The 11,322-nt window shown below is 41.4% G+C and overlaps 1 long non-coding RNA gene across 1 annotated transcript; it reads left to right on the top strand.

The window, feature by feature from the left end:
- Positions 1-2,867: 2,867 nt before the first annotated feature.
- LOC134298228 (uncharacterized) lies at positions 2,868-5,079 on the top strand. Its single transcript, XR_010005189.1, has 2 exons — positions 2,868-3,726; positions 4,590-5,079. It is a non-coding gene; the product is annotated as an uncharacterized LOC134298228 (long non-coding RNA).
- Positions 5,080-11,322: the final 6,243 nt, after the last annotated feature.

Here is an 11,322-nt window from a genome sequence, read left to right as displayed (position 1 = left end):
GCTGAGGCTGATCCCAGTCTATCACCAGTGACTGTGTTCCTGTTAAAAGGCCAAGGCAGAGGTTCCCAAACTAAGGCCCATGGGCCAGATGCGGCCCTCCAAGGTCATTTATCTGGTCCCCGTCCTCAGTTTTAGACTTAGGCTCGCTCTAAGTCTGAAATGACTTGAAGGCACACAACAACAACAACAACAACAACAATCCTAATTAACTTGACTTATCTCGTTGGTCAGAAGCAGGCCCACACTTCCCATTGAAATCCTGATAGGTTTATGTTGGTTAAAATTGTTCTTATTTTTAAATATTATATTGTTCTTTCATATATATATTTTTACACTACAAATTAAACATGTGCAGTGTGTGTAGGAATTTGTTTGTATTTTTAAAAAACTATAGTCCAGCCCCCCAACACGATGAGGGACCGTGGACTAGCCCTCTGCTTAAAAAGTTTGAGGATCCCTGGTCCAAGGTATCAAGACCATCTAGCCACCTCCATGGAGCAGAGCTACTTCCTATAGTAGCTCCTGAATGATCTTATGCGGCTGCCATCCAGGTAAAAGGGGGTCTTGTAGCACAATTATTGCATGCTAGATGCAGTCCACTATATCAGTTCCAATGGCAATTATTTTGCTTAGTGAATGTGTAATGTAATGCAATATAATACTAATAGTAATACAATATAATAATATTAATTATATTTTATTTATTACATGTAATATTACTGGTAATATTACAGTATAGTGGTGTGGTGCAATATGCTGATATATAGTGCTAGTGTTGTGCTGTGCTAGTGATATAATATACTGTATGTAAATATGATTTGTTAGCCACGCTGAGTCCCCTTCGGAGTGAGAAGACAGAATATAAATGTAGTAAATAAATAAATAATGTGCCCGAGTTCCCTGGAATTGTTCATACCCTGGAAAAGCCATTTACATGTTGCTGTCCATGGAAAAGGAAACTATGACATTGTTATTGAGCATCTTGCAAACTGTTAAATATCTGAACAGGGAGCTAGACTAGTACCAGGCAGAGTCAAGAATCCTTTATGAGAGTAACAACTGAATGAGGGTTCACTTGCTATTGTAAGTTATGCAGGATTGAAACAATAGATTTTGCTGGCTGAGGTGAACTACAAGATGCCCATCCTTGAATCTCATATACAGAAGCCACTTGGATTGTTGGTTGAATCCTGCTTCAGTTCTCTGATTGGACAACATCCTTCACTACAACTGTGGGCAGCAAACTAGTCTATGAGCTTCAAAGTAGACCACATGGAGCACACATCCAACTCTTTGTCATTACTCCACAACTCTCAGGATATATCTACACTGTAGAATTCATGCAATTTGGCATCTCTTTAACTTTCATGACTCAATCCTATGAGACATGATCATAGGTCTTTAGCCTTCTCTACTAAAGTGTGCTGGTGCCTCACTAAATGAAAAATTCTAGGATTTCCATAGTATTAAGGTGGTGTCAACAGCATTAACTGTACAGTGTAGATACCACCCCAGAACCTACAACCTGAGGCAACTGGTCTCACTTTATCTAATAGTTTCTTGAAAAGATAGCCTTGTTTGTTATAGCCTAAAAAGGGGAAAAGGAGCCCCTGGTGGCACAGCGGGTTAAACCACTGAACTGCTGAACATGCTGACTGCAAAGTTGGGGCTTCAAATCCGGGGAGTGGGATGAGCTCCCGCTTTTAGTCCCAGTTTCTGCCAACCTAGCAATTTGAAAACATGCAAATGTGAGTATATTAATAGGTACCACTCAGGCTGGAAGGTAACGACGCTCCATGCAGTCATGTCGGCCACATGACCTTGGAGGTGTCTGTGGTCAATGCCAGCTCTTTGGCTAAGAAATGGAGATGAGCACCAACCCCCAGAGTCGGACACGACTAGACTTAATGTCAGGGGAAAACCTTTACCTAAAAAGGGAAATGAGAAAAATGAAGAAAAGGAAGTTGTAGTACTTTTCAGACTAGCTGGTTTATTTCAGCATGAGCTGGGCTTAGCACAGCAGGCTAAACCTTTGTGCTGCAGAAAAATCCTGCCAATTGAAAGTTCAGTAGTTTGAGTCCGAGTCGGGTTGAGCACCCGCTGTTAGTCCCAGCTCACCTGTCCACCTAGCAGGTCGAAAGCCGAAATGCAAGTAGATAAATATGTACCGCTTTTAGTAGCGAGGTAATAAAGGCGCCCTCAAAGACATCAAGCAGAGGAAAGCTCCTCAGCATGGAGAGACAGCCACCCCACCCCACCCCACCCCACCTCATGGCCGGAGTCGAGCACAGCCCCCAAGATGCCGGAAATAGGATGGGGAAAACTTCCTTTACCTCTGTTCATGTTAATTTTATAATCGGCACTGAATGTTTGTCGTATGTGTGTTCTGTAAGCTGCTCTGAGTCCTCTTTGGGGTGAGAAGGGAGGGGTATAAACATTGTAAATAAATAAATGTTTGGATGCTCTCTGAAGAAGGGGATTGATAACCACAAAAGCTCATGCTGAAAATTCATTATAGCACAGAATGTATTTAATTCTTTGTCAGTGATATTTAGTTGACAAAACAACCAGTATATTGAATATGGAAAATATTATATTTTAAATTAATTTTGTTTCTCAGCCGTTTCATAGCATATGTTTCGATTAAAATCATTAATCGGGGGTTGCATTTCTTATCATCTATAAAAGCATATCCCAAAGCAACTGCCTTTTTCATGACCACTGCCCAAACCTGAATCCTTCACAAAGTGAAAATAGCTTCACTACTGTTCAGGTCAGGGGTCCCCAAACTAAGGCCCGGGGGCCTGATGCGGCCCTCCAAGGTCATTTACCTGGCCCCCACCCTCAGTTTTATAATATAATATTTTTATATCAGTTTCAATAATATAATATATTGTATATACATATAATATTGATAATAATCTTATGTTATACAATATTATACTAATAGTAATACCATATAATAATATTAATTATATGTTATGTATTACATATTATAAAATAGTATAGTGGTATAGTTCAATATATTAATATATAATGCTAATTTTGTGTTAAGCTAATAATATAATATATTGTATGTACATATAGCTGCTCTGAGTCCCCTTCGGGGTGAGAAGGGTGGGATATAAATGTAGTAAATAAATGCAGTAAATAAATAATTAATTTTAGACTTAGGCTCGGCCAAAGTCTGAAATGACTTGAAGACACAACAACAACAACAATCCTAATTAACCTGACTATCTCATTGGCCAGAAGCAGGCCCACACTTCTGATAGGTTTATGTTGGTTACAATTGTTTTCATTTTTAAATATTGTATTGGTCTTTCATTGTTATTGTTGTTGTTTTGCACTACATATAAGATATGTGCAGTGTGCATAGGAATTTTTTCATTTTCTTTTTCAAATGATAATTTGGCCCCTCAACAGTCTGAAGGATTGTGGACCGGCCCTCGGCTTAAAAAGTTTGGGGACCCCTGGTTCAGGTTGTAGATGTCAATGTCTTCGCTGTGAGCTCTGTAATAGAGCTGAAGGGCAGCATTGCGTAGTGCTTTAGGAAAGAGGTGGGAGAGCTAGTGCTTTTCCAACATTTGTCTCACAGTTTCCCAAAAGCTTCCCCCTCCTTTCCATTAAAAAGATTTCCATTTTCACCTTGCTTCATTCTTAGGGCCCTTGGGAATTTCTTTCGGCGGTGTTCGTCAGCTCTAGTGCACTGCAAGACGGCTGAAGGTGCTGTATTTTTCCTCTCATTCTGTTATACTATTGTCCAGTGCTCTAAAGTTTTACCAGTTGCCCACACTTAAAGAGCTAAAAGGTACCATGGGAAGAGTTACTTTATAATGGGGTGTCTAGTCTGGACTTAAATGAATTGTGAGAAGCTGAGGCTGCTATTGACTGCCATAGAGATTAATACATTTGACAGACAGGGCAGTCGGACAGTCTTCAGCCATCTCACAAATACAGAAAAGGCAATAGAGTAGTGAATCTTACTTATGAGGATTATTCTGAAATGTTTGCCTCCTTCAAATATTTTTTGAGAGGAGCTTGCTTTCTAGAGAATTGTGTGAGAATGGTCAAAAATATGTTGGAGAAATGTTCCGCATAGCATTAATTCTCACATGACCCTATTAGTCAGAAATGTGTCAACTTGGAATGTTGTTTGTGCCAGTTAGGAATCAATAGTGAGCAATGTAAAAATAAATTCTAGTCAACATAGCATTTTCATTTGGCTGACAGGGATGAGAAATGCAAAAAAAATAATAATAATAATGGTTGAAACCTCTGGTAAAATCTGCTGCTTACATTGAAACCAATTCAACACATTTCAGTGAGAATTTCTCTTGAGTAATAGTGTATGGGGTTGTAGAGTCAATTCATTTGAAGAATGCTACCTTTCCTTCTTCCTGGCCACCTTGAAGTAACAGGGTAATGGTTCCAGGTAGTAGCAGGACGAAACTTCTCAACAAGGGGGTACTTGGGATTATTTTATTTTGAGAATGTGAAATACGTTTGTCCCCAACTTACCTGTGATGGTATTTACTTTTCTTCCTGTTGAATTCTGACAGTTATTCCTTCTATTCTTTCCTCTGTAGACAGGAAGTATCCCTTTCTGCTTCTGAGGCATGGAGATGAATTTCTTGGAGTTAGAGCAGACTGAGTTTCTGGAATTCCAGAAAGTTTCACCAATATACAAATCTAGGACGTCCAGGAAGACATCAACAGACAGCTATGTAATGACATGAGAGAGATGTCCCATTGTGTCCACCAGGCAGACAATGACTTCCTTCAAATACAGACAGCCTAAAACTAATGAACAAAATAGGTTCTGTAGGTTTGTTCTTAAGTTGAATTTGTTTGTAAACTGGAAAAGATACATTTTCAAGTGTAACACCCGCTAATAGTATATATATTTAAGTTTTGGATAGCATAGGGAAGGGTTAGCACCCCTGTGATGTTTGTTTTGCTGTCTGTGCCCCTCTTCAGAAGATTTCACCTCACATTCTGTCCCTGTGATAATTGGATTTTGAAAATTTTGGCTTGTTGTAGAAACAAGGATCAGTAATAAAGCTTCAGTGGAGACACCTTTTCCCCCGTGATAACTCTTTCAGGAGTGAATTACCCTTCCTAGGCATAGATTTCTCTCACTTTCTGTTGTCTCACCCCTGTTCTTCACCATGTGTCATTTATAAGTCAGATGTTTCTAACTCGGGTACATTACAGTCAGTCCTTCATATTCACTGGGGTTAGGGGTGCGAGGTCCCCTTGAGGATAGAAAACCTGCTATTTTTGACACTTTTAGTTCCTCCAGCACAACTCACAAAGTCACACTGGAGGACCTAGAGCAGTGGTTCTCAACCTGGAGTCCCCAGATGTTCTTGGCCTACGACTCCCAGAAATCCCAGCCAGTTTACCAGCTGTTAGGATTTCTGGAAGTTGAAAGCCAAAAACATCTGGGGATCATCTTGAGAACCACTGACCTAGAGAATCAAATCCACAAAAAATAAATCTGCAAAAGTTAAGTAAAAGGTAAAGGTCTTCTTTTGACATTAGGTATAGTCATATATGACTATGAGGGGTGGTGCTCATCTCAATTTCTAAGCCAAAGAGCCGGCGTTGTCCGTAGACATTTCTTAGATCATGTGGCCAGCATAACTGTATGGAGTGCCGTTACCTTCCCGCCGGAGTGGGACCTATTGATCTACTCCCATTTGCATGTTTTCAAACTGCTAGGTTGACAGAAGCTGGGGCTAGCCACGGGAGCTCACCTCACTCCGCGGATTTGAACTGCCAACCTTTCAATCAGCAAGTTTCACAGATCAGCTGTTTTACCTACTGCAGCTGAACCTGCAGAAATGGAGTCCTGACTATACTTCCAAATGCTAGTAAAGATAAAGGTTTCCCCTGACGTTAAGTCCAGTCATGTCTGACTCTGGAGGTTGGTGCTCATCTCCATTTCTAAGCCGAAGAGCCGGCGTTGTCCGTAGACACCTCCAAGGTCATGTGGCCGGCATGACTGCATGGAGCGCCGTTACCTTCCCGCCGGAGCGGTACCTATTGATCTACTCACATTTGCATGTTTTTGAACTGCTAGATTGGCAGGAGCTAGAGCTAACCTTTCGGTCTGCAAGTTCAGCAGCTCAGTGCTTTAACGCACTTCGCCACTGGGGCTCCAAATGCTAAGATTACTAAATTTATGTTTCTCTGATGAAGCATTGGATGGATGGATGGTGTTTGCATATGTGTCAGAGCTGAGAACAGATGTTCATCCTTAGCTGTAGATGAACCCTGCAGCATACAGAGTGCACAAACATTGCATATATATAATGTTTTAGTAAGTCCATGAAGTAGTAGTGTTGTGGTTTGGCAGGATTCCATCATATCCTTTTCTAAGGATGCCTAAATTTCCTTTCCAAGGTTTTAGGTTACCGCAGTACTAGAAATTGGGGTACTGAATGAAAAATGTATGAGGCGAAGGCAGAGTTCTTATCTGATTTGCATATACTTACTTGCTAAATACACAATAACTGGTGACTCAGACCTTACAGACACATTGTGTGGAAATGGGTTCCTGCATGTTAATGATTCAAGGATCTGTGGAAACCTGTATGATATAGAATGCCATGAAAATTTCTTCCTTTCCAGTATCATGGCATGTCTCCAAATCCCACTTTCACTTCTTCCCCATGCTTTTATTTTGCATTGTGACATGTAGCAATTTTCCTCTCCTAGTGCACATTCATGCAAACTTTCATACATGTTTCAACATGTTTCTAATTTTCTTTTTAAAAGGTACACATTTTATAAGCATGTTCCCCATGGACTTTTGTTCATTCTTCAAAGACAAACATTTGTATTTGTTTGCATTTACCTGTGCATAATTCAAGAAGGAAAAGTAATCTGTCATTGGTGATTTCTCCTGGTAATAGGAAACTAAAGTTTTCACTAAGGACTATATCCTATGGTGGTGGTGTTGGTGGTGGTGTTGGTGGTGGTGGTGGGGGGGGGGGGGGGGTAGTGTCATAGAAACATAGTGTTCAGTCCTGTAGCATTACAAATCACTATGTTCTGTATTCATAACTTATCACATGTCATCTGAATATTCTGGTTTACCTGTTACTATAAATTTTCATCCTTATCCCACAAGCAAGTGGATTCCTCGCCCTCTCCCTCTTAGAATCATGGAATCATAGAATCATAGAGTTGGAAGAGCCCTCACGGGCCATTCAGTCCAACCACCTGCAAGAAGCAGGAAAATCTCATTCAAAGCACCCCCGACAGATGGCCATCTAGCCTCTGCTTAAAAGCCTCCAAAGAAAGAGCCTCACAGCTCTCACAGTGAGGAAGTTCTTCCTAATGTTCAGGTAGAACCTCCTTTCCTGTAGTTTGAAGCCATTGTTCTGCATTCTAGTTTCCAGGGCAGCACAAAACAAGTTTGCTCCCTCCTCCCTATGACTTTCCCTCACATATTTGTACATGGCTATCATGTCTCCTCTCAGCCTTCTCTTCTGCAGGCTAAACTTGCCCAGCTCTTTAAGCCGCTCCTCATAGGGCTTGTTCTCCAGACCCTTGATCATTTTAGTTGCCCTCCTCTGGACAGCTTCCAGCTTGTCAACAGCTCCCCTCAACTGCGATGCCCAGAATTGGACACAGTAACCAGGTGTGTTAAAAATGTGTCTAACTTTTTAAAAACAAAGAATCAAAACCTAGCATTAAAGGCAATGAAAACTAGGAATCTCCTAAAGTAGCACTATTTTTTTTTACTTTGAAAGTCTTTAAATATACTGAAAAGGATCAGGCGGCTGCATTATGGCAGGGACTCTCTGCTGGTTAAGAGATCAGCCACAGGACAGCTCATTTGCCCACATTCGATTCAATGTGGGCGATTCCGACAGCTCCCATCCCACTTTTTTTTTTGGTACTTTAGAAATGGAATATGATGGATCTGAAGCTCCTGAGATGATCCCAGACAATCTTCTCCCCCTTCCATTTTTTTTAAACAGTATTTATATTCCGCCCTTCTCACCCCGAAGGGGACTCAGGGCGGATCACATTATATACATATAGGGCAAACATTCAATGCCCATATACACAAGAACCAAGAAGAAGACAGACGCAGAGGCAATTTAACCTTCTCCTGAGGGGATGTTCAATTCTGGCCATGGGGGGAGCAGCTGCTTCATCATCCACCGTGACGGCACTTCCTCATTTCAACGTCGTAAATTAGTTAAATTTGCCTCCCCACTTTATAAGTTGTATTTTATTTCCTACTTGATAGATGCAACTATCTTTCGGGTTGCTAGGTCAGCAACGAGCAGGGGCTATTTTTTATTTTTTAATTGACAGGTGCTCACCCTGCCACGGGCTGGCCTCGAACTCATGACCTCATGGTTAGCTTGATTTATTGCAGCAGGCTGCTCACCAGCCTGCGCCACAGCCCGATACTGTTGTTAATGTTTGAACATCGAATCATGACAGGCACACACACAAAGTCCCCCTGTGTCGTGGGATGGGCTCTGTCACTTTCCAGTGCCTAATAGCTGTTTTAAAATGGGGCGGGGCAGGGGATAAGGTCCCAAGAGTCTCAAAATAGTTGCCACTCATTGGAAGAATTCATTTAAAAATCAGTCATGAGAATTTGTTTGACATTGTGATATGAAACCATTGCATTTCCTTTCTTCAGTACATTTTATTAGAAGATTCTTGATGGAGGGTGGATAGAAAAATGTAGATACTAGGGTTGTCCAAAAATTCGTTATGATTCTTATTTCGGAATTGTTTCGGAATGTTCTCGCTTTTTGAACCGAGTATTGAAACGTTGTCCCTGGGCGCAACTGGCAATGTAATTCGAACCATCGTTGGCCCATTCTCTAATTGTGTCTTAATGTTTCGTTAAATTTTTTCCTCCAAAAAAAATTTTATATATATTTTTAAAAAATATTTTTTAAAAATTTTTTTGTTTCTGCAACCTAACTTGAATGGGAGCCTAGCGCAGTCTAAAATGGCCGCCGCTCCCTGGCCAATCAGAGACTTCCACGATGGCTGGAAAAGGTGGGGGCTAGCGTCCTCCGCGTCCACGTGTAAGATCTCTATGAAAAACCCCTCCCCAACCCAGGCAAGCCATTCGGGGCTGGGTTACCGAGCAGAGAGGGTGGTTCGCGCTGGGAATCAAGCCGCCTGCATTGAGGGGAGAGAGGGCTAAGTGTTCTGGGGGTTGGGTCTGTTAAGGGCTGGCTGTTGTTGCTGACTGGATATTGTGTTTTTTTGGGGGGGGGATTGGCTTGGGGCTTGTGGGATCTGGCAGAGTCCTTGCTGTGGCTTTAGGCAATTTTTATTTTTAAAAGGACGTGGGCGCCAAGGCATTGCTTTCCTGACGCTCCATTTCTAAAGACCTCTGCCTTTTTTTTGAATTTAGCAATCACTAGATCAGCCCTTCTTAGCAATCCTAAAAGGGGGGGGGGACATTGGAAGTTAGAGTTTCTAAAGGACGTGTGCTTTCCTGCAAGGGCACTGCTTGGGGTCCTCTCCTTTTCTACTCCAAAGACCCTCTGCCTTTTATTTGATTTTTGCAATCTCTAGATCAGCCCTTCATAGCAATCCTAAAAGGGGGGGACATTGGAAGTTAGAGTTTCCAAAGGACGTGTGCGTTCCCGCGAGGGCATTGCTTCCCTAATGCTCCGTTTGTAATCCCAAACCCCCGGGCTGAGTGTTATTGCATCAATCACAAAGACACACATTGTTTTCAAACCTAAAAGGGTACATTGGAAGAAATAGTTTCCAAAGGACATTGCCAATCCTGTCAAGGCATTGCTTGGCGTGTGCTGCATTTCTAATCCAAAGTCCTCGGCCAGAGTTTCATTTTGGCAATCACAAGGTCAGCCAGTGGCACCATAGATCAAAAAGTTCAAAGGCAATTTATAGTTTTCAAAGGACAGTGGCACTCCTGCCAAGGCATTGCTTGGCGTGTGCTGCGTTTCTAATCCAAAGTCTACACAAGTAGAAGAGGGACTTTCACAGTAATAAGAACCCAATTGAACAGGAAATAAGACTTTCAAACCAGGAACAGGTTTCTTCAAATATTGAAAAATAGTGTGTTATAAAAAGTTATGAAAATTCACCAAAAATCATAGGAGACAGGAAATTTTTTGAGCAAAGAGTGTTGAATGTGATCTCCCACTGTACCAAATTTGATGAGGATAGCTCAAGAAATGAGGGCAGGCACATGAGACCAGCACTCTTTGGCAGTGAGATTCATGATCCTGTAGAACCACAACTCCTAGGACTCCACAGCATTGAGCCATGGCACTTAAAGTGGTGTCAGACTGCATTCATTCTACAGTTTAGATGCACCCTAAGTGTGGAAATGTTTCTCAGTGCAATGACAATATTTAAAAAGCCAAAAAAAAACCCCCAACCATCCTTTGTGTTCAATAACACTTTCCATAACAAGGTTTGGAAATATGACATTGCACCCAGCCTACTCTTCTCTTCCATACATCCATTAGACTCTTTAATCATTTATTGCCCTGCAAGAGATTTTCTGTGAGCAAGGGAGAAAATGCATCCCTGTCGATGTCTTTGTTTCTTTTAAAATGAATTCTCTATCGCCCATTTTTTTCAGTTAGCAACCCAATTTGAGAAGCCAAATCTAAACGGCGAACTTTGCCTGTCCATTCTTTCTTTTTTCCTCCCTCTGCACTGCTCTGTAGTTAGCTCATTAAAAGGTGGAGAAGGTTGCCAAGGATTATTCAGCAAGAAAGCATTGTGTCATTAAATATGAGTTCATCCAGATTTCAGAGAGAATGAGACAGCTCTCAGGGAGTCTCAGGGGATGCCAGGCTGTAGCTTGAGTGCTGTTAGCATATTGAGCAGAGACAAAACCCACTGCCAAGACGACTGATCTGAAAAAAGGATAAGTTGCCAAGATGTCCAGCTACAGTTTCCCAAAGTTTATTAAGAAATGTTAAAGACTCTGCCATCCAGTTGACCTGTCTTTTTGGTTTTTCTATCATCCTAGAAAAAGCACTACACTGCCCTACTGTCTCTTTGTCTGTGGCTAAGGATGGACAAAGAAAGGCAGCATATGATAGTGGTCTGAGTGTTGGACTACAACTCTGGAAACTAGGTCAGCCTAGGCAAGTCACACACTTATCAACCAAGAAAAATCTGTCATAATCTTAGGTTTGGCATACTTCGGAAATGACTTGAAGGTATACAACAACAAGAATGGACAAATATGTCAATGTTGGTTTCTCAATTTTCTAATCTTAGGTTGGTTCAATCCAAACTTTCAGATTTTTTTCTGACCTGATTCAGCTTATCACATAC

This window comes from Anolis carolinensis, chromosome 4, assembly GCF_035594765.1.
Source record: "Anolis carolinensis isolate JA03-04 chromosome 4, rAnoCar3.1.pri, whole genome shotgun sequence".
NCBI classification, from domain to species: Eukaryota; Metazoa; Chordata; class Lepidosauria; order Squamata; family Dactyloidae; genus Anolis; species Anolis carolinensis.
Note: the sequence above shows the minus strand (reverse complement) of the source record. Positions and strands in the feature narration are given on the sequence as shown.